This window comes from Muntiacus reevesi, chromosome 9, assembly GCF_963930625.1.
Source record: "Muntiacus reevesi chromosome 9, mMunRee1.1, whole genome shotgun sequence".
NCBI lineage: Eukaryota > Metazoa > Chordata > Mammalia > Artiodactyla > Cervidae > Muntiacus > Muntiacus reevesi.
This window is the reverse complement of record NC_089257.1, coordinates 86241153-86262313: the sequence shown is the minus strand read 5'-3', so window position 1 is coordinate 86262313 and position 21161 is coordinate 86241153. Positions and strand designations below refer to the sequence as shown.

At 38.0% G+C, this 21161-nt stretch overlaps 1 non-coding gene across 1 annotated transcript; it reads left to right on the top strand.

Moving 5' to 3' along the window:
* Positions 1-20730: 20730 nt before the first annotated feature.
* On the top strand, positions 20731-20837 carry LOC136176086 (U6 spliceosomal RNA). The gene has a single exon (XR_010664467.1). It is a non-coding gene; the product is annotated as a U6 spliceosomal RNA (small nuclear RNA).
* Positions 20838-21161: the final 324 nt, after the last annotated feature.

The window sequence follows — 21161 nt, the reverse complement described above, 5'->3', positions numbered from 1 at the left end:
AGGACTCAGCTCTTCACATCAGGTGGCCAAAGTATTGGAGTTTCAGCATCAACATGAGTCCTTCCAATGAACACCCAGGACTGCTCTCCTTTAGGATGGACTGGTTGGATCTCCTTGCTGTCCAAGGGACTCTCAAGAGTCTTCTCCAACACCACAGTTCAAAAGCACCAATTCTTTCATGATCAGCTTTCTTTATAGTTCAATTCTCATATCCATGCATGATTACTGGAGAAACCATAATCTTGACTAGATGGTCCATTGTGGACAAAGGAATGTCACTGCTTTTTAATATGCTATTTAAAAGGTTGGTTATAACTTTTCTTCCAAGGAGTAAGTGTCTTTTAATTTCATGGCTGTGGTCACCATCTGCAGTGATTTTGGAGCCCAGAAAAATAAAGTCAGCCACTGTTTCCCCATCTATTTGTCACGAATTGCTGGAATCAGATTCCATGATCTTAGTTTTATGAATGTTGAGCTTTAAGCCAACTTTTTCACTCTCCTCTTTCACTTTCATCAAGAGGCTCTTTAGTTCTTCTTCACTTTCTGCCATAAGGGTGGTGTCATCTGCATATCTGAGATTATTGATATTTATCCCGTCAATCTTGATTCCAGCTTGCTCTTTTATCCAGCCCAGTGTTTCTTATGATGTACTCTGCATATAAGCTAAATAAGCAGGGTGACAATATACAGCCTCGACGTAGTCCTTTTCCTATTTGGAACTAGTCTTTTGTTCCATGTCCAGTTCTAACTGTTGCTTCCTGACCTGCATACAGGTTTCTCAAGAGGCAGGTTAGGTGATCTGGTATTGCCATCTCTTACAGGATTGTCCACAGCTTATTGTGATCCACACAAAGGCATTGGCATAGTCAATCAAGCAGAAATAGATGTTTTTCTGGAACTCTTTTGCTTTCTCAATGATCCAGCAGATGCTGGCACTTTTATCTCTGGTTCCCCTGCCTTTTCTAAAACCAGCTTGAACATCTGAAAGTTCACAGTTAACATATTGCTGAAGCCTGGCTTGGAGAATTATGAGCATTCCTTTACTAGAGTGTGAGATGAGTGCATTGTGTGGTAGTTTGAGCATTCTTTGGCATTGCCTTTCTTTGTGATTGGAATGAAATTGACCTTTTCCAGTCCTGTGGCCGCTGCTGAATTTTCCAAATTTGCTGGCATATTGAGTACAGCACTTTCACAGCATCATCTTTCAGAATTTGAAATAGCTCAACTGGAATTGCATCACCTCCACTAGCTTTGTTTGTAGTGATGCTTTCTAAGGCCCACTTGACTTCACATTCCAGGATGTCTGACTCTAGGTGAGTGATCACACCATCGTGATTATCTGGGTTTTGAAGATCTTTTCTGTACAGTTCTTCTGTATATTCTTGCCACCGCTTCTTAATACCTTCTGCTTCTGTTAAGTCCATATCATTTCTGTCCTTTATCGAACCCATGTTTGCATGAAATGTTCCCTTGGTATCTCTAATTTTCTTGAAGAGATCTCTAATCCTTCCCATTCTGTTGTTTTCCTCTATTTCTTTGCATTAATCGCTGAGGAAGGCTTTCTTATCTTTCCTTGCTATTCTTTGGAACTCTGCATTCAAATGGGAATATCTTTCCTTTTCTCCTTTGCTTTTTGCTTCCCTTCCTTTCACAGCTATTTGTAAAGCCTCCTCAGACAACCATTTTGCCTTTTTGCATTTCTTTTCCATGGGGATGGTCTTGATCTCTGTCTCCTGTACAATGTCACGAACCTCCACCCATAGTTCATCAGCGCTCTGTCTATCAAAGTGCTATCTAGCACTCTGTCTAGTTACTTAAATCTATTTCTAACTTCCACTGTATAGTCATAAGGGATTTGATTCAGGTCACACCTGAATGGTCTAGTGGTTTTCCCTACTTTCTTCAATTTAAGTCTGAATTTGGCAAGAAGGAGTTCATGATCTGAGCCACAGTCAGCTCCCAGTCTTGTTTTTGCTGACTGTATAGTGCTTCTCCATCTTTGGCTGCAAAGAATATAACCAATCTGATTTTGGTGTTGACCATCTGGTGATGTCCATGTGTAGAGTCTTCTCTTGTGTTGTTTGAAGAGGGTGTTTGCTATGACCAGTGCATTCTCTTGGCAAAACTCTATTAGCCTTTGCCCTGCTTCATTCCGTACTCCAAGGCCAAATTTGTCTGTTACTCCAGGTGTTTCTTGCCTTTCTACTTTTGCATTCCAGTCGCCTATAATGAGAAGGACATCTGTTGTGGGTGTTAGTTCTCAAAGGTCTTGTATGTCTTCATAGAACCGTTCAACTTCAGCTTCTTCAGCATTACTGGTTGAGGCATACACTTGGATTACCATGATATTGAATGGTTTGCCTTGGAAATGAACAGAGATTATTCTGCCGTTTTTGAGATTGCATTCAAGTACTGCATTTTGGACTCTTTTGTTGATTATGATGGCTACTCCATTTCTCCTAAGGGATTCCTGCCCAAAGTAGTAGATATAATGGTCATCTGAGTTAAATTCACCCATTCCAGTCCATCTCATTTCGCTGATTCCTAGAATGTCAACATTCACTCCTGCCATCTCCTGTTTGATGTTTCCAATTTGCCTTGATTCATGGACCTAACATTCCAGGTTCCTATGCAATATTGCTCTTTACAGCATCGGAACTTGCTTCTATCACCAGTTCATCCCCAACTCAATGTTGTTTTTACTTTGGCTCCATCCCTTCATTCTTTCTGGAGTTATTTCTCCACTGATCTCCAGTAGCATATTGGGCACCTACCGACCTGGGGAGTTCGTCTTTCAGTGTCCTATCTTTTTGCCTTTTCATACTGTTCATGGGATTCTCAAGGCAAGAATCCTGAAGTGGTTTGCCATTCCGTTCTCCAGTGGACCGCATTCTGTCAGATCTCTCCACCATGACCCATTCGTCTCTGGTGGCCCCACAGGGCATGGCTTAGTTTCATTGAGTTAGACAAGCTGTGGTCCATGTGATCACATTGGCTAGTTGTCTGTGATTGTGGTTTAAGTCTGTCTACACGCTGATGTCCTCTGTCAGTGCCTACCTCTTACTTGGGTTTCTCTTAGCTCGGATGTGGGCTATCTCTTCAAGGCTGCTCTGGACATGGGGTAATTCCTCTCGGCTACCGCCCCTGACCTTGGACGTGGAGTAGCTCCTCTCGGCCACTCCTGATATACTAGAGGTGCAATTTAAGACCCTTTTTGAAATGTTTTGTTTTGTTTTCTACAAAGAGAAAGTACCTCATACGTTAATGGGAGTATTTTTTGAGTTATTTCTTTCCATGAGGCAAATAAAGTTATAGTGAGCCACTGATACACACTATCTCATTCTTTTCTACTTATTACTTACAGATAGATGGACAGGGAGAAGGCAGAAATTTAGAATGGTGACAGTTACATTCATTTCATCCTAGCAAGATAATGCTCAAAATCCTTCAAACTAGGCTTCAACAGTATGTAAACTGAGAACTTTCATATGTACAAGCTGAGTATAAAAACGGCAGAGGAAGGAAAAATAAAATAAATAGCCAACACCTGCTGGATCATAGAAAAAGCAAGGGAGTTCCAGGCAAACATATTATTTCTACTTCATTGACTAGGCTAAATTCTTTGTGTGGATAATGACAAACTGTGAAAAATTACTAAAGAGACGGGAATACCAGATTACCTTACCTGCCTCCTGAGAAATCTGTATGCAAGTTAAGAAGTAACAGTTAAACCTGGACATGGAACAATGAACTGGTCCAAAATTGGGAAAAGAATGCTAAGGTTGTATATTGTCACCCTACTTATTTAACTTATATACAGAATACATCATGTGAAATGCTGGGCTGGATGAAGCCCAAGCTGGAATCAAGACTGTGGGGAGAAATATCAATAAACTCAGACAGGCAGATGACACCACCCTTATGGCAGAAAGCAAAGAGGAACTAAAGAATATCTTGATTAAGGTGAAATAAGGGAGTGGGAAAGCTGAGTTAACACTCAACATTCAAAAAATGAAGATCATGGCATCTGGTCCCATCACTTCATGGTGAATAGTTGGGGAAACAATGGAAACACTGATTTATTGGGCTCCAAACTCACTGCAGATGGTGAGAGCAGCCATGAAATTAAAGATGCTTGCTCCTTGGAAGAAAAGCTGTGAAAAACCTAGACAGCATATTTAAAACCAGAGACATTTCTTTGCTGAGAAAGGTCCATCTAGTCTAGGCTATGGTTTTTCCAGTAGTCATGTATGGATGTGAGAGTTGGACCATACAGAAGGCTGAGAGCTGAGGACTTGATGCTTTTGAACTGTGGTATTGGAGAAGACTCTTGAGAGTCACTTGGACAGAAAGTAGATAAAACCAGTCAATCCTAAAGGAAATCAACCCTGAATAGTCACTGGAAGGACCAATGGTGAAATTGAAGCTCCAGTACTTTGGCCACCTGATGCAAAGAGCTGACTCAATGGGAAAGACCTTGATGCTGGGAAAGACTGAGGGCAAGAGGAGAAGGGGACAACAGAGCATGTGATTGTAGGACTCAAAGGATGTAAACTTGAGCAAACCCTGGCAGATGGTGAAGGATTAGGAAGGCTAGAGAGCTGCAGTCCATGGGGTTGCAAAGAGTCAGACACAACTAGTGACTAAACAACAAATTCAATAGAGATATAATATGATCCATGTACATCATGTATGTAATTTTAAATTATCTATCAGCCATATCCAAAAAGTAAAAAAACAAACAAACAAAAAAAAAAACCTTTCCCAAATCCTTAACTATCCCTCACCACTCTCCCTGCCCCAGCAACCAAATGTCATGTACACATTGCTATATTATTTAAAGTGGATGACAAACAATAGGGTTTACCTCGTAGCTCAGTCAGTAAAGAATCTGCCTGCAATGCAGGAGACCTGGGTTCAATTCCTAGGTTGGGAAGATTCCCTGGAGAAGGAAATGGCAATCCACTCCAGTATCCTTGCCTGGAAAATCCCATGGACAGAGGAGCCTGGTAGGCTACAGTCCACGGGGCTGCAAGAGTCGGACACTACTTAGCTAGCGACTAAACCACAAACCAACCAACAATAACTTATTGTATAGCACATGAAACTTTGCTCAGTGTTATGTGCCAGCCTGGATGGGAGGAGAGTTTGGGCAAGAATGGATATGTGCATATAGATGTATGCCTGGGTCTCTTTGGTGTTCACCTGAAACTACTACAACGTTGTTAATTGTATCAGTTCAGCTCACTTCAATGAATTGAACTCGCTTCAGTTCAGTTCAGTTCAGTTTACTTCATCCAGTGGGGTAATTGGCAATGCCCCAATACAAAATAAAAAGTTTAAAGTTTGGGGGAAAAAAGAAACAGATAAGAATAATTCTGATAATATATTTTATTTTTCTGAAAATATCCAAAATATTATATTTTCTACACATAAGCAATATAAAACTTACTAATGAGAAATGTTACATTTCTACTTCTCATGTATCCAATATCCAGTGTATATTTTACATTTAAAGAACATGTCAGTTAAGAAAACTACCTATCAAGTGCTCAATAGCAACTTGTGGCTAACCCATGTAGTATAGCTTTACAATGACACAACAGAGAAATGATAAATTAACCATACAGAAAAGGAATTGATATCAGAATGATATGTGGTTTAATTTTAACATATACAGCTCTAACAATCAAACAAACTTGACTACATATCATAAGAGTGGATCCAACAGGGTTTTATTGATCTGTTGGCAGCTTGCAAATGGATTCACAATGAATTCATATAATAAAAACTTTTCACTATTAGAGATCCCTTCTTGCTTCTGAATTTTGTTACATCATATACCACTGTATCTTTTGTAGATAAAGGACAAATATCCCACTGATAATCACTCCTCCTTCCATGATAGACTAGAATTTATTTTCTCATAGGAAGACAGTGGAATAAGGCCCATAATTTGCATCAACTAAATTACAGAGATTTAATTTAATTTAATTTAACTACTTAATGTGGTTCTACCCAGTATATAATGAACTAACCACAAAGCTATTTTAATGAATCTAGAAACGTGCATTGTTTGTGCCTAAGGACTTCTAGGAACTACAAGATAAAGGTTGAAAATCATGTCTATAACACAGTTTAAGTTGGTGAAACTTTATGAGTCATTTCTGTCTTCTCTTTCATACCTCTCTTCATGTAATTATTCTCCTCCTGATCTGTCTCCAGTGCTCAGCTCAGTTACAGCCTCAGCTGTTATTACAACAATAAAATCCAAAGCAATATTTTTGTAATGTACATATCCTTGATGGAACTCCCTTGCCTAAACAGAATATGATACAACAACAAAGAGTATCCCTTACCCAACATAGAACAGGCAGATAGGCAATCCTTTTGCACCTCAGGTCATTGCCTATGGCCTAGACTCAAGAATAGTTACTGAAACTGTGAGTAAGTATGCACAAGATATTTGAAGTTTTTCATGTGATGTCTGGTACAGTGAAAAATGTTACTTTCTTTTCAGATGTTTTACATGTTCTAAATGTATCCCTTTCTCTAAAATAGAAATGTATGAGATATACTTTAAAAGGAATAGATAATAAGTAAAAGGAAGATGGAAGGGAGAGATGGAGGTAAAGAGGGAGATGGAAGGAGGGGAAGAAGTAAAGAAGACTGGAAAGAAGGGAGGGAGAGGGGAAAGGAGATAGAAGGAATTATTTGAAAGTTCCGGCAGCAGCATAGGAATAGGAAGCAGCATAGCATAATGCAACAGGTCAGCTTCTGGTACAATATCTGTCTAGCTGTGAATCCTTAGCTCTTTCTTGTATTACACAGTTCAGCTGAAATATCTGTGCCTTAGCGTCCCCATCTCTGAAATAAAGATAATAATAATACTTTCATCAAGATGGTGTCACAAAGCATTCATGACTCTGTCTGTCAGAAACAAATGTTTAGATATTGACAGTCATTTTTATTACTCAAGGGGATTGTCTTCCAAAATTACTTCTGGAATACTCTAGAACTCTGAACACCAAAGAGGCATGTATATATTTGATAGCAGTTATGGGCTTCCCTGGTGGCTCAGAGGTTAAAGCATCTGCCTGCAATGCGGGAGACCTGGGTTCGATCCCTGAGTTAGGAAGATCCCCTGGAGAAGAAAACGGTAACCCACTTTAGTATTCTTGCCTGGAGAATCCCATAGACGGAGGAGCCTGGTGGGCTACAGTCCATGGGGTCGCAAAGAGTTGGACACAACTCAACAACTTCACTTTCATTGCTGGAATTCTGTACTTGCAAAGGGATAAAGTTGGAAGCAGTCGCAGCAGAAAATTAGACATCTGGATAGAGAGAATAATAAAAACAAATGAGCACATGAAAAAACTTATCACTTAGAAAATAAAGAAAATACATCATTTTTGCCTACCAGCTATGAAAAGGGATGTAAATTCCAACTTTTTTGGTTGAATTGAGGTAATAGAGCATAGAAGTTTAGATCTGATCTGAATCCATTCCACTAGGGAACATCAGTGCACGTGTTCTGAGGTAGAAGCCCAAGGAATATCACTCCATGGCATTTCCTAGTAGGGGTAAATTATGATGAGAGCCATTTTCTAGAACAGTCCTGCCTGGCAGTAGATGCTCTGTAAGATCAAGTAACCTTTTATTAAAAATGATGTAAAGTGCTTCAAATTTCACTCCCCCCAAAAAAAAGGCTACTAAAATTTGTGCTTCGTCTCTGCATCCTTCCCTCTTATCCTTATGCTAATTATATCCTTATCTTCATCCTCAGTTCAGTTCAGTCCTTCAGTTGTGCCCAATTCTTTGGACCCTATGGACTGAAGAATGCCAGGCGTCTTGTCTTACACCAAATCCCGAAGCTTGGTCAAATTCATGTTCATCGAGTCGGTGATTCCATCCAACCATCTCATCCTCTGTCATCCCCTTTTCCTCCCGCCTTCAATCTTTCTCAGCATCAGGATCTTTTCTTATGATTCAGTTCTTCTCATCAGGTGCCCAAAGTATTGGCCACCTTCAGTTTCAGCATGTGTCCTTCCAATGAATATTCAAGATTGATTCCAGCTGGAACTCTATCATCTCCGCTAGCTTTGCTTGTAGTGAAGCTTTTAAGCCCCACTTGACTTCACACTCCAGGATGTCTGGATGTGTAGGTGTGGTTCAGTTCAGTTCAGTCTCTCAGTCGTGTCTGACTCTTTGCGACCCTATGAATTGTAGCACGCTAGGCCTCCCTGTCCATCACCAACTCCCGGAGTTTACTCAAACTCATGTCCATTGAGTCGGTGATGCCTTTCAGCCATCTTATCCTCTGTCATCCCCTTCTCTTCCTGCCCCCAATCCCTCCCAGCATCAGGGTCTTTTCCAATGAGTCAAATTTTCACATGAGGTGGCCAAAGTATTGAAGTTTCAACTTCAACATCAGTCCTTCTAATGAACACCCAGGACTGATCTCCTTTAGGATGGACTGGTTGGATCTCCTTGCAGTCCAAGGGACTCTCAAGAGTTTTCTCCATCACCACAGTTCAAAAGCACCAATTTTTCAGCGCTCAGCTTTCTTCACAGTCCAACTCTCACATCCATACATTACCACTGGAAAAACCATAACCTTGACTAGGTGGACCTTTGTTGGCAAAGTAATGTCTGTGCTTTTGAATGTGCTGTCTAGGTTGGTCATAAATTCCCTGCCAAGGAGTAAGTGTCTTTTAGTTTCATGGCCGCAATCACCATCTGCAGTGATTTCGGAGCCCACCAAAATAGTCTGACACTGTTTCCACTGTTTCCCATCTATTTGCCATGAAGTGATGGGACCAGAGGCCATGATCTTAGTTTTCTGAATGCTGAGCTATAAGCCAACTTTTTCACTCTCTTCTTTCACTTTCATAAAGAGGCTTTTTAGTTACTCTTCACTTTCTGCCATAAGGCTGGTGTCATCTGCATATCTGAGGTTACTGATATTTCTTCCGGCAATCTTGATTCCAGCTTGTGTTTCTTCCAACCCAGCATTTCTCATGATGTACTCTGCATATAAGTTAAATAAGCAGGGTGACAATATACAGCATTGACATACTCCTTTTCCTATTTGGAACCAGTCTGTTGTTTCATGTCCAGTTCTAACTGTTGTTTCCTGACCTACATACAGGTTTCTCAAGGGGCAGGTCAGGTGCCCCTTGAGAATTTTCCACAGTTTACTGTGATCCACACAGTCGAAGGCTTTGGCATAGTCAATCAAGCAGAAATAGATGTTTTTCTGGAACTCTCTTGCTTTTTTGGTGATCCAGCAGATGTTGGCAATTTGATATTTGGTTCCTCTGCCTTTTCTGAAACCAGCTTGTATAGCAAACCTCCATGTTTCCTCTCAATTTTCTTTGTAACTACCTAAAAAAATCAAGTCTTTAGAAAAGAGAGCAAATCTTTTGCTTGTGTTTGTTTATTGTCTTTCCTCCAGAATTAGAATTTAAGCAATTTAGAAAATTCATTCTTTTCTAGTCATTGGTCAAAAAAATTTGACCTCACCAGTAGTCTTATGATTAAAGAAATATTGAGGACTGTATACTCATGAAAGCAGGAAACACTGACTTCTCAACTAAAATTCTCAAATTGTTTATTGCTTTAAAAAAGTTATGGTGAAGGAAGACTGCTATCCCAGGTTTCAGGAGAGCAAAATGACCAAATATTAGTGTATAACAGAGGTGGTGGGGAGCCAGAGGATGGGAAAGAAAATATATTTAAATTAATATTTAATGGACTTCCTGGTAGCTCAGCTGGTAAAGAATCTGGCTGCAATGCAGGGGACCCTAGTTCCATCCCTGAGTCAGGAAGATTTGCTGGAGAAGGGTAAGGTTACCTACTCCAGTATTCAGGGGCTTCCCTGGTGGCTCAGCTGGTAAAGGATCTGCCTGCAATGTGGAAGACCTGGGTTCAATCCCTGGGTTTGGAAGATCCCCTGAAGAAGGGAACAGCAACCCACTCCAGTATTATGGCCTAGAGAATTCCATGGGTTGTATAATACATGGGGTTGCAAAGAGTCAGACATGAGTCAGTGACTTTCAGCTTAATCTTTAATATTTTCTGAGATTATTTTAATATTTGGTAAAACCTAAATATTAATGAGCCTTCTTAATAAGTTTTAATAAGCACACCAGAAACCTCAGCTATATTCTTCTTGCTTTAGGGTATACTTAGTCACCCAGCAGTTCATCACTGCCCAGATGACCATTCCTTTATTATTCTGACTCTTTCAACAGATACTCAAATAATTAATAGTGTATGTAAATAATTACGTTCCATAAGATTGTTTGTTTTTTGTTTTCGTTATTTTTTTTGAAGTGATGATATATTTATTACTTTGATTAGTGCTTTCCAATATAGATATATGTATATGTCCAAACTCATCAAATTATATATATTATGTATGCACAGTTTTTATACATCAATTATACCTAAATAAGCTATTAATTTTATGATAAGATAGGTGTAGAAGTCATTAACAGTAAAGAATAATGATACTTAAGATATATTTCTTTCAAAATTTGTAATCAATTTAGAGCTCAGAAATATTCAGAATTTTAGTAATATTCAGAATTTAGTAATGCACCCATAAGTCATAGTAGGTCTGGATATTTTGTGGTCTGATTTCCCTATTTCTGAACACTTATGCACTAGACTTTTTTTCCAATGCCATTTCCTATAACTTTCCCCATTTTATTCCATTAACTTCCACCAAGTGTCTACTATGTGCCATTTGCTTGTGACTTAGCAGAGAACAAGACCTTGTTTCTGCCCTCTTAGTTCAACCATTCCACTCGGTTCTCCAAACATTCCATGCCCATTCTGTCTCCCATTTCTCAGTCACTTAGAGACAGAAGGTTCATACTCACAGGAGAGAAAGTGAATGGTGTTTTTAAATGATAAAGCAGCATTATAAATTCTGAAGACTTGAGCCTAAGCTCCAACTCCAAACACTAAAAGTTATCTTTCAGTTCAGTTGCTCAGTCGTGTCCTACTCTTTGGAACCCCATGGATTGCAGCACACCAAACTTCCTGTCCATCAGCAACTCTTGGAGCTTATTCAAACTCATGTCCATCAGGTTGGTGATGCCATCCAACCATTTCATCCCCTGTTGACCCCCTTCTCCTCCCGCCTTCAATCTTTCCCACCATCAGGATCTTTTCCAATGAGTCATTTCTTCCCATCAAGAGACCAAAGTTTTGGAGTTTCAGCTTCAGCATCAGTTCTTCCAATGAATATTCAGGACAGATTTCCTTTAGAATGGACTGGTTGGATCTCCTTGCAGTCCAAGGGACTTTCAAGAGTCTTCTCCAACATCACGGTTCAAAAGCATCAATTCTTTGGTGCTCAGCTTTCTTCACAGTCCAACTCTCACATCCATACATGACTACTGGAAAAACCATAGCTTTGACTAGAAATTTGTTGGCAGAGTAATGTTTCTCACTTCTTTTAATATGCTGAAGTTGGTCATAGCTTTTCTTCCAAGGAACAAGCGTCTTTTAATTTCATGGCTGCAGTTACCATTAGCAGTGATTTTGGAGTCCGCCAAAATAAAGTCTCCCAATGTTTCCATTGTTCCCCCATCTATTTGCCATGAAGCGATGGGACCAGATGCCATGATCTTAGCTTTCTGATTGTTGAGCTATCTTTTTCACTCTCCGCTTTCACTTTCATCAAGAGGCTCTTTAGTTCCTTTTCACTTTCTGCCATAAGAGTGGAGTCATCTGCATATCTGAGGTTACTGATATTTCTCCTGGCAATCTTTTTTTTTTTTTTTTTTTTTATTAGTTGGAGGCCAATTACTTCACAACATTTCAGTGGGTTTTGTCATATATTAACACGAATCAGCCATAGAGTTATACGTATTCCCCATCCCGATCACCCCTCCCACCCCCCCTCCACCCGACTCCTCTGGGTCCTCCCAGTGCTCGTCTCATGCATCTCACCCGGGCTAGTGATCTGTTTCACCATAGATAATATACATGCTGTTCTTTTGAAACATCCCACCCTCACCTTCTCCCACAGAGTTCAAAAGTCTGTTCTGTACTTCTGTGTCTCTTTTTCTGTTTTGCATATTGGGTTATCATTACCATCTTTCTAAATCCCATATACATGTGTTAGTATGCTGTAATGTTCTTTATCTTTCTGGCTTACTTCACTCTGTATAATGGGCTCCAATTTCATCCATCTCATTAGAACTGATTCAAATGAATTCTTTTTAACGGTTGAGTAATATTCCATGGTGTATATGTACCACAGCTTCCTTATCCATTCATCTGCTGATGGGCATCTAGGCTGCTTCCATGTCCTGTCTATTATAAACAGTGCTGCGATGAACATTGGGGTGCACGTGTCTCTTTCAGATCTGGATTCCTCAGTGTGTATGCCCAGAAGTGGTATTGCTGGGTCATATGGCAGTTCTATTTCCAGTTTTTTAAGAAATCTCCACATTGTTCTCCATAGTGGCTGTACTAGTTTGCATTCCCACCAACAGTGTAAGAGGGTTCCCTTTTCTCCACACCCTCTCCAGCATTTATTGCTTGTAGACTTTTGGATAGCAGCCATCCTGACTGGCGTGTAATGGTACCTCATTGTGGTTTTGATTTGCATTTCTCTAATAATGAGTGATGTTGAGCATCTTTTCATGTGTTTGTTAGCCATCTGTATGCCTTCTTTGGAGAAATGTCTGTTTAGTTCTTTGGCCCATTTTTTGATTGGGTCATTTATTTTTCTGGAATTGAGCTTCAGGAGTTGCTTGTATATTTTTGAGATTAATCCTTTGTCTGTTTCTTCATTTGCTATTATTTTCTCCCAATCTGAGGGCTGTCTTTTCACCTTACTTATAGTTTCCTTTGTAGTGCAGAAGCTTTTAAGTTTCATTAGGTCCCATTTGTTTAGTTTTGCTTTTATTTCCAATATTCTGGGAGGTGGGTCATAGAGGACCCCACGGAGATTTATGTCGGAGAGTGTTTTGCCTATGTTCTCCTCTAGGAGTTTTATAGTTTCTGGTCTTACATTTAGATCTTTAATCCATTTTGAGTTTATTTTTGTGTATGGTGTTAGAAAGTGTTCTAGTTTCATTCTTTTACAAGTGGTTGACCAGTTTTCCCAGCACCACTTGTTAAAGAGGTTGTCTTTTTTCCATTGTATATCCTTGCCTCCTTTGTCAAAGATAAGGTGTCCATAGGTTCGTGGATTTATCTCTGGGCTTTCTATTCTGTTCCATTGATCTATATTTCTGTCTTTGTGCCAGTACCATACTGTCTTGATGTCTCCTGGCAATCTTGATTCCAGCTTGTGCTTCATCCAGCTTGGTATTTCACATGATGTACTCTGAATATAAGTTAAATAAGCAGGGTGCCAATATACAGCCTTGACATACTCTTTTCCCTATTTGGAGCCATTCTGTTTTCTTTGGCTAGATAAAAAGAATTAAGTAATTGCCCTAATTCGCCCCAGCACCCTTCATATCTGCTCACACATATAAACATTATAGTTTTTAAGAACTTAGTCTTTAGAATCAGAAACCCTCTAGTCATGCTATAAACTTGAACATCTTATTTAACAGTCTAAATCTCAATTTTCTTTCTTTTTTTTTTTTTTTTTTGGTGTTTTTCCTTCATTTTAAAATTTGTATTAATGTATAGTTGTTATTAAATGCTGCATTAATATATTATATAGAGAGATATTTTATGTGTTCTTTTACATTTTGGTTTATCAAAAGATAAAGAATATAGTTTTCTGGGCTATAAGAACTAGTTGTTTATCCATTACATATACAGTAACTTATTTCTTCTAAACCCAACCTCCCACTTCATCCCTCCCCTAATCACCTCCCTTTTGGCAACCACAGTATGTTCTCCATGTCCCTAAGTCTGTTTTCGAGATAGGCTCATTTGTGTCATATTTGAGATTCCACAAATAACTGATGTCATTAGATATTTGTCTTTCTATTTTGTATTTACTTCACTGAATATGGTACTCTCTAGTTGAATCTGTGTTGCTGCAAATGGCATCATTTTGTTCTTTTTTATGGCTAAGTGACATCCCATTGTGTGTATATATTACTTTTCTTTATCCATTCATCTTTTGAATGACATTTAGATTATTTCCACATCACGGCTATTGTGAATAGTATTGTTGTGAACATAGGTGTGCATGTATCTTTTTGAATTATACTTTTGTCTCAATATATGTCCAGGAGTTAGATTGTTGGATCATATTATAATTCTATTTTTAGTTTTCTGTGGAATCTTCGCACTGTTTTCCACAGCAGCTGCACTACCTTACATGTCTAACATACTCTCTACAGGACTTGTTATTTGTAGACTTTTTAATAATGGTCATTTTACTCTGGGTAATGTGGTACATCATTGTAGTTTTGATTTGCATCTCTGTAGTAATCAGCAGTGTTGAGCATCTTTGTGCCTATTGTCAACATGTATTTCTTCTTTGGAGAAATATCTATTTAGGTCTTCTTCTCATTTTTCAATTGAGTTTTTGTTGTTATTGTTTTCAGTTGCATGGGCTTTTTGCATATTTTGAAAATTAAGTCCTGTCTTTTGCATCATTTGCAAATATTTTCTCCCATTCTGTAGGCTGTCTTTTAATTTTCTTTATGATTTTCTTTGCTGTGAAAAATATTGTTTGTTGATTGGTAGTGGTGGTTTAGTCACCAAATCGTGTCCTACTCTTGGGACCCCATACACTGTAGCCTGCCAGGCTCCCCTGTCCATGAGATTCTCCAGGCAAAAATACAGGAGTGGGTTGCCGTTTCCTTCTCCAGAGGATCTTCCTGACCCAGGAATCGAACCCGGGTCTCCTAAATTGCAGGCACATTCTTTATTGATTGAGCTATGAGGGAAGCCCATAGTTTGTTGATTAGGTCCCATTTGTTTATTTTTGTTTTTATTTCTACTGCCTTGGAAGACTTACCTAAGAAAACATGGTTAACAATTAATGTCAGAGAATGTTTTGCCTATCATCTCTTCTAGGAATTTTATGCTATTATGTCTTACGTTTAAGTCTTTAAGCTATTTTGAGTTTATTTTTGTTCATGGTGTGAAGATGTGTTCTAAATTCATTGATTTACATATCCAACATTCCCAACACTACTTGCTGAAGAGATTGTCGTTTTCTCATTGCATATCCTTCGTCAAAGATTAATTGACCATATACGTGTGGGTTTATTTCTGTCTTCTCTCTTTTTCTGTTGATCCATGTGTCTGAATTTTTTTCTGTCTGTGCTGTTTTGATCACTATAACTTTTTAATATTGCCTGAAGTTAGGGAATGCTGTGCCTCCTGCTTTGTTCTTTTTCTTCAGGATTGCTTTGGCAATTCTGGATCTTTGATTTGGCTAGTATAGCCATTTTAGCAATGCTAATTCTTCATTCCAGGAGCATGGGACATCTTTCCATTTCTTTGAGTCATCTTCAATTTAACTTATTGTTTTATAGTTCTCAGTGTATAAGTCTTTCATTTTCTTGGTCAAGTTTATCCCTAAGTATTTATTATTTTGGATGCAGTTTTAAAGTGTTTTTTTTTAATATTTACTTTCTGATATTTTATTATTAGTGTAAAGAAATATAACTGATTTCTAGATGTGAATCTTGTATCCTGCTACTTTGCTGAATTTGTTTATTAGTTCTAGTTGTTTCTGTGTGGAATCTTTAGGGTTTTCTATATATAGTTTTCTTATCATCTGTATATAATTACAAAGTTTCCTCTTCCCTTCCAGTTTGGTTACCTTTTATTTCTTTTTTCTTGTCTGATTGCTGCAGTTAGGACTTCCAAAACTATGTTCAATAGAAGAGATGAGAGTTCCAGATTTTAGCAGGAAGATTTTCATCTTTTCACCACTGAATATTGTATTAGCTGATTGTCATAAATAGATTTCATGGTGAGGTATGTTTCCTCCATACCCATTTTCATAAGGGTTTTCATTATTGTTGGTTAAATATTATCAGATGCTTGTTCTACATCTATTGAGATGATCACACATTTTTTGCCTTTTCTTTAGTCTATGTTGTATAAGTTGAACCATCCATGTGAATTTTGGATGAATCCCACTTGGGCATGGTATATGATCTTTTGTATGCATTATTGGATTGAATTTGCTAATGTTTTGTTGAGAATTTTTTTGCATCTATATTCATCAAAGATATAGGCTTGTAGTTTTGTTTATTTTTTTTTTTAATGTCTTTTCCTGATTTTGGTATCATGATGATAGTGGTTTTATAGAATGTCTTTGGGAATGTTTCTTCATCTTCAATCTTTTGTAAGAATTTGAGAAGGGTTGGAATAAGCCTTTTTTTTTTTTTTTAATGTTTGTTAGAATTTGTCTGTGAAACCATCTGGTCCTGGGCTTTTGTTTATAATGGGTTATTTTATTATAGATGCTATTTCACTTCTAGTTGTCTATCTGTTCAAATTATCTCTTTCTTTTTGAGTCAATTTTGATGGGCTCTATATTTCTAGAAACTTGTCCATTCCTTCCAGATTGTCAAATTTGTTGTAATTTTGCATAATATCCTCCTGTATTTTTTTCTATTTCTGCACATTTCTATTTCTGCATCCTGTCATATCTCATTTTTCACTTCTTACTGTGCTTATTTGGGGCTCTCTCTTCTACTTTGTGGGCATGGCAAGATGTTTGTTAATTTTGTGCACATTTTTTAAAGTTTTATGGATTTTAAATCATTCTTAATCTTTATTTTAATCATTTCCTCTCTGATCTCTATTGTTCCCTTCTTGTGCTTACTTTAGGTTTGTTTTTACTTATTTTCCAAACTCTTAACTGCTAGGTTAAGTTATTTATTTGAGGCTTTTCTTGTTTTATCAGAAATGTCTGGATCATTATGAAATTCCCTCTTAAGAACTGCTTTTGCTTGCATCACGTAGATTTTGCATAACTGAATTTTCAGTGTCATTTCTTTCAAGGTACTTTTAAATCTTCTATTTGATTCCATCATTAATCCACTTTTTAAGAAATCTATTTCTTTTTTTTCTCAGTTTTTTTCCTGTGATTGATTTTTATTAGTGCTGTCATGCTACTGTAGTCACAAAAGATGCTGAAATAATTTATATACTTTTAACTTTGCTGACGTTTGTTTGGGTTTTTGTACCCTAGTATTTTGTCAATCCCAGAGAGTGTCTCAAATGTACTTGAAAAGAATGGGCATTCTTCTTCTTCTTCTTTTTTATTTTTTTAATGCAATATCCTGAAAATTGCAATTAAGCATAACAGTTCTATTTTACCACTTAAGATCTCTATTGTCTCATGGAATTTTTAGAAAATCGACATGAATGAGGTATTAAAACCTATTATTATTATATTCTTGTCAATTCCCATCTGTGTGTGTGTGTGTGTGTGTGTGTGTGTGTGTGTTTATTGTGTTCCACTACTATATTAGGAGGTGATGGAATTTTAGCAGAGCTATCTCAAATCCTAAAAGATGATGCTATTAAAGTGCCACACTCAATATGCCAGCAAATTTGGAAAACTCAGCAAAGGTCACAGGACTGGAAAAGATCAGTTTTCATTCTAATCCCAAAGAAAAGCAATGCCAAAGAATGTCCAAGCTGCCAAACAATTACACTCATTTCACAAACTAGCAAAGTAATGTGCAAAATTCTCCAAGCAAGGCTTCAACAGTATGTGAAACAAGAACTTCCAGATGTTCAAACTGGATGTAGAAAAAGCAGAAGACAAAACCCACTGAAAAATAAAAATTTAAAAAAAAAGAAAAAGAAAAAGCAGAAGAACCAGAGATCAAATCACCAATATCTGTTGGATCATAGAAAAACAAAAGAGTTCCAGAAAAGCATCTACTGCTGCTTTCTTGACTATGCCAAAGACTTTGACTGTGCAGATCACTACAAACTGTGGAAAATTCTTCAAGTGGTGGGAGTACCAGACAACCTTACCTACCTTCTGAGAAATCTGTGTGTGGGTCAAAAAGGAACAGCTAGGACCAGACATGGAACAATGAACTGGTTCCAAATTGGGAAAGGATTACATCAAGGCTGTATATTTTCACCCTGTTTATTTAACTTATATGGAGAGTATATCATATGAAATGTCAAGCTTGATAAAGCACAGCTGGAATCAAGATTGCCAGGAGAAATATCAATAACATCAAATATGCAGAGGGTACCACTCTTATGGCAGAAAGTGAAGAGGAACTAAAGAGCCTCTTGATGAAATTGAAAGAGGAGAGCAAAAAAGCTGGCTTAAAACTCAACATTCAAAAAGCTAAGATCATTGCATCCAGTCTCATTACCTCCTGGCAATTAAAGGGGAAATGATGGAAACAGTGACAGAAGTTATCTTCTTGAGAACCACAATCATTGCAGATGGTGACTGCAGCCATGAAATTAAAAAACCCTTCCTCTTTGGAAGAAAAATTATGACCAAACTAGACAGCATTTTAAAAAGCAGAGACATTTATTTTCCAACAAATGTCCAGCTAGTCAAAGCTATGGTTTTTCCAGTTCAGTTCATTTTAGTTCATTCATTCAGTCATGTCCAGCCCTTTGCAACCCCAAGGACTGCAGCACGCCAGGCTTCCCTGTCCATCACCAACTCCTGGAGCTTTCTCAAATTCATGTCCATTGATCAGTGATGCCATCCAACTGTCTCATTCTCTGTCATCCCCTTTTCCTTCCACCTTCTGCATCTTTTCTACTGAGTCAGTTCTTCACATCAGGTGGCCAAAGTATTGGAGTTTCAGCTTCAGCATCAGTCCTTACGGTGAATATTCAGGACTGATCTCCTTTAGGATGAACTGGTTGGATCTCCGTGCTGTCCAACGGAAGCTCAAGAATCTTCTCCAACACCAAAGTTCAAGAGCATAAATACTTCAGTGCTCGACTTTCTTTATAGTCCAACTCTCACATCCATATTTTTGGAGAAACCATAGCTTTGACTAGACAGACCTTTGTTGGCAAAGCAATGTCTCTGCTTTTTACACTGTCTAGGTTAGTCATAGCTTTTCTTCCAAGGAGCAAGCGCCTTTTAATTTCATGACTGCAGTCACCATCTTCAGTGATTTTGGAGTCCCCCAGAGTAAAATCTCTCACTGTTTCCATTGTTTTCCCATCTATTTGCCATGAAGTGATGGGACCAAGGACTTCTCTGGTGGCTCAGATGGTGAAAGTGTCTGCCTACAATGCAGGAGACCTGGGTTTGATCCCTGGGTCAGGAAGATCCCCTGGAGAAGGAAATGGCAACCCAGTAGTCTTACCTGGAAAATTCCACAGACGGAGGAGCCATGATCTTCTTTTTCTGAGTGTTGAGTTTCAAGCCAACTTTCCAGTAGTCATGTATGGATGTGTATGGGTGTGAGAGTTGGAGCATAAAGAAAGTTGAGCACCAAAGAACCAATGTTTTTGAACTCTGGTGTTGGAGACTTCTCTTGAGAGTCTCTTGGACTGCAAGAAGATCAAACAAGTCAGTCCTAAAGGAAATTAATCCTGACTGTTCATTGAAAGTACTGATGCTGAAGCTGAAGTTTTGGTCACCTGATATGAAGAACGGACTCACTCGATGGTAATGAGTGAGCAAGTTCCGGGTGTTGGCAATGGACAGGCATTCTGGCATACTGCAGTCCATGGTATCGTAAAGAGGACAGGGCTGGGCTACTGAACTGAACTTGATACTGATGAGTGCAGAAGCCTTTTCTTGTATTGATCCTTTTATCATTAGATTGTGTCCTTCTTTATCTTTCTTTATCACCTTTGTTTTAAAGTCTATTTTGTCGATAAGAGGGTTGCAATCACCACTTTCTTGCCATTTCCATTCGTATGGTGTATCTTCTTCCTGACTTTCAGTTTATGTATGCACTTTGCCCTAAAGTGGGTCTTTTGTAGGAGACGTATTGTAGGCTCTTTTGTTATTATTTTTTTCATTCAATCTGCCACTGTATGTGTTTTGATTGTGGTATTTAGTCCATTGAGATTTAAGGTAATTATTAACAAATAACGTATTTATTATCATTTTAAACCTTGCTTTCCATTGGCTACTATATTTCTTCTTTGTTCCTTCATTTTCCTTTTTCTTGTTGTGACTTGTTTCCTTCCATTATATGCTTCTGTTCTCTCTTACTTTTGGTTCTTATGAATCTATTGCATTTTTTAAATTTGTTGTTACTCTGGCTTTTTTTTTTTTTTTTTTTTTTTTTAGTATCCTAACCTGTTCCTATATCTACTTGCTTTAGTCTGATAGTCACTGAGGCTCAAGCATATTCTTAATAAAGGGGAGGGGGAAATTTACATTTTCTTGTTTTCTCCCCTACACTTTATAATTTTGATATCCTTTTTTAAATCTTCATGTTTATACTTTTGCTGTTCATCATGGATATTATTGTTTTCACAAAAATGTTTTGATTTTTTAAAATCTGTCTGCTGGTTTATTTAATTAAAATTGTGATTTCCTCTTGCCTTCAGTTTTTTGCTTCTTTCCTGTTTAGAGAAGATTTTTCAATATCTTCTTTAGGATAGATTTAGCATTGCTTTGTTCTTTTGGTTTTTGCTTGTCTGAGAAATTCTTTATCTCTCCTTCTATTCTAAATGATAATACTGCTGCTTAGAATATTGTCAGTTGCATGATTTTCTTTTTAGGAATTTGAATATATCTTGTCACTCCCTTCTGACCTGCAGTGTCTCTGGAAAGAAATAAGCTGATAACCTTAATAAGGGGGTTCTCTTGTGCTCGCTTCGGCAGCACATATACTAAAATTGGAACGATACAGAGAAGATTATCTTGGCCCCTGCTCAAGGATGACGCGCAAATTCATGAAGCATTCCATATTTTTTTGAACCAATTCTAATGAGATGGATAAAACTGGAGCCCATTATACAGAGTGAAGTAAGCCAGAAAGATAAACACCAATACAGTATACTAACACATATATATGAAATTTAGAAAGATGGTAATGATAACCCTATATGCAAGACAGAAAAAGAGACACAGATGTATTGAACAGACTTTTGGACTCTATGGGAGAAGGCGAGGGTGGGATGATCTGAGAGAACAGCATCGAAACATGTATATTATCAAGTGTGAAACAGATCATCAGTCTAGGTTGGATGCATGAGACAAGTGCTTGGGGCTGGTGCACTGGGATGACCCAGAGGGA